The following is a 3,229-nucleotide window of genomic DNA, read 5'->3' as shown; positions in this document are numbered from 1 at the left end:
TGTGTGTGTGTGTGTGTGTGTGTGTGTGTGTGTGTGTGTGTGTGTGTGTGTGTTATGCACATGTGTGTGCAGATATGTTCATCCATGCACATTTTTATGGAGGATAGAGGTTGACTTCTAGTCATTTCCATTACTTCTCTCCACCTTATTTTTGGAGACAGGGTCTCTCACTGTTTCAGCAAGGCTGGCTGGCCAGAGAGCCCCCAGGACCCTCCGGTCTGACCCCGCCCCCCGCCAGCTGTAAGGTTACTGATGTTTGCCATTGTGCCATGATTTTATATGGCTCTGGGGAATCTGAACTCAGGTCTTCCTGATCACACAGCAAGCTCTTTACCCACAGAACCATCTCACAAGCTATGTCTGGTTCTGCCAAATTTTACCTTCCCGCATTTGTTTGTCTAGGCAAATCCAGTCTCTGTCAATGACTTAGAAATCCTTGGTTGACATTTTGGATGGCACCATGACAACCAGCCACAACAACTTCTCTTCCTTATTATTTTTTTTTTCTTGATAGCAAAACAGTTCAGGCCTAACAATCTGCTTCTTCATAGGGTTCAGTGATTCCACTTCTAATTATTAGGATCCCATTACAGCTCTTGGCTTACCTAGGGACCGTTTCCTAGGTATTACCACACTTGGGACTCTCCCAGATCTCACAAGGCATGGATTGATGCTTCCTACAACACACGGATGAGAGGTTAGAGATCTAGAACCAGCAGCTAAACCCCTTTGTTCTAAAATAGACTCGATATTCATTCAGCTTCTCCAGGATCCTCCTGACTGGTGCTGGTGACGGTATCTTTCTTCGACATTTTACCTTGAGCATTTTTTAAAAGATGTTTTTATTATTTAAACACTATTCTGCCTGTATGTATGCCTGCATACCAGGTGAGGGCACCACCTGGTGCCTTATTATAGATGGTTGTGAGCCATCATGTGGTTGCTGGGAATTGAACTCAGGACCTCTGGAAGAGCAGCCAGTGCTCTTAATCTCTGAGCCACCTCTCCAGCCCCCACCTTGAGCATATTTATGTCTCTATAAGTGTTTCTGCAAGGTGGTGTATCCTTGACTTCAGGATGATCATCTACAACTGGTGTTCAGACGCCTTCCATCTGCTATGATCATTGCTATGGCTAGGCTTGAAGTTATCTGTCGTTTTACTGATTGTTTCTTGTTTCTTGTGCCCCTTTCTGCCCCTTTTGAGGCTGTTTTCAGTGGCCTTCATCAGCTGGTCAGTTAGACATCTGCTGTTTTACTCATGGCTTTGTGGTCTGCACCCCTTTCTTTCATTGGCAGCCCTCAAGCAATGTTGCTCACTTCCTACTGAATAAAGACATCCCAGTGGTGCCCTCCCACTACCCTCCTGGCCTGTTTCCTTCTCTGTGACAAGCAGGAAGCAGGGACGATCATAACACTCTGAGGTCCAGAATCTTGAATCCCTAACACTTGGGTCCTCCTGTATCTTGAAATCCATTACTCCAAGAATGCTGTCTGCTTGTTTTTTAAATGTTGCTAGATGGAGGATGAATCCAGCCCTTCTCTCATTCGTGGCTGGAGGCAGCCCCCCAACGTATATATGAGGACATCAGAACTCAGAAGCAAAGCCCCTTATCTAAGGCAGCTTGGAAGTAGTCAGAAGGAACTGGATCAGATGTCCCAGCCAAACCCAGCGCTCTCCTCCTGCCCCAGTGCTTCTGCAAGAACCTCCCAGTGAGAGCAAAAACCTACATCAGCAAAAATAAAGCAGACTTTTTCACTGCCTCAGCAAGAAGCCACTCAGCAGTGTCACCTGCTTTGGAAGCCAGGATGACAATTATTTCACATAGCTGTATGCAGAACTTTCCGCATCCTCCTAGCCTTACCTTAAATGCTCGCTCTCTCTCTTTCTTCTCTCTCTCTCCTATCTCCTCTCACTCTCTCCTCTCTCTCACTCTCTCCTCTCTTGCTCTCTCTGTCCTCTCTCCTCTCATTCTCTCTCTCCTCTCACCCTCTCTCCTCTTTCTCTCTTCTCTCTTCTCTCTCTCCATCTTTGAAAGCCTCTGTGGTCTGTTCTTGTGTAATCTGATTTCTGCCAGGATGCTGGGATCTGTCAAGGATGCTAGAGTTGGCTCCCTGCCAAGTCTCCCTGTCAGTCACACTCTAGCGTAATGACTGAACAGTCTTCCGTGTCTGTCCCTTCATGTTGATCTTTCATTAGATGTAATAAGCTCGTTAATAGAATTGTGGCATGTATGCACTTGTGTGTGTGCAGACACACACCCTTGGGAGCACATGCTGATTTATTTGCAAGGATGGGTCTCTTCTCACACTAAAGAGCTGTCCTTAGAAATGTTCTCTGCTGTTGTCACCATAAAGGGACAATTTATAACGCCCCCTTCACAGATCCGAATCATCATGAAACAACGGATCCAAAATAATGTCAGAGCAGACAGAAAAAACAGGGGCGTGGAAGGAATGCTGACTTCTAGGCATGACAAGACTGCAGCATGCTTCAAGCTATAGCAACCATGATTACCTGCAAAAATTGACCCCACCAAACCCAAAGCCCTGTAATTGCATAGTCAAGGTGCATGAGTCCCTGGTTCTCCCTGAAGATTGTGCAAAGTCAGTGGTTGCTGGAAAGTGAGAGGCATCTCTTCAGTGGTGTGGCCACTGGCTACACCATGCTCTAATTCACCTCAACCATGCCTCTAGGTAATCTTCATGAAACTCACTGGATCATTAAAACAAAAACCTCCATGACACTAGAATGGGGAAAGTAAGGAAAGGAAATGGGGACAAGAAAGGGAAATAGGATGGATATAATCAAAATACATTATATGCATATAATGTCATATAAAATCCATTTTTATAGCTAATACATACTAATGAAGAATTAAAAATAGAAAAAAAGGTCCACAAGCCAAGTCTGCAGGCAGCAGTCCTGACTTTCATTTCTTATCAACTTGCACAAGTGCACTTCATACAAGGCTCCACCGTTTCTCAGCTGCAGGACACCTGCAATGTCCTCAGTCTAGCAGATGCAGGCACCTGTCTGCCAACTGGGCCAGAGGCTGTGTGCCCCTCGGGGTCAACTCTTAAGTAACAGACAAGTGCAGCAAGCACCGACAGAGAACTTGAATGTCAGCTCCTTCCGTTCTTCAGTTCCCTCCTCTGTCCTGTGGCTCTGCCATGGACCTCTTCCTCCATGTGGTCTGTCCTGTGGCTCTGCCATGGACCTCCTCCTCC

The sequence above is a fragment of the Psammomys obesus genome, unplaced genomic scaffold, assembly GCF_907164565.1.
Source record: "Psammomys obesus unplaced genomic scaffold, mPsaObe1.curated_primary_1811, whole genome shotgun sequence".
In the NCBI taxonomy this organism is placed as follows: domain Eukaryota; kingdom Metazoa; phylum Chordata; class Mammalia; order Rodentia; family Muridae; genus Psammomys; species Psammomys obesus.
The sequence above is the reverse complement of the archived record's forward strand: the minus strand, read 5'-3'. Positions refer to the sequence as shown.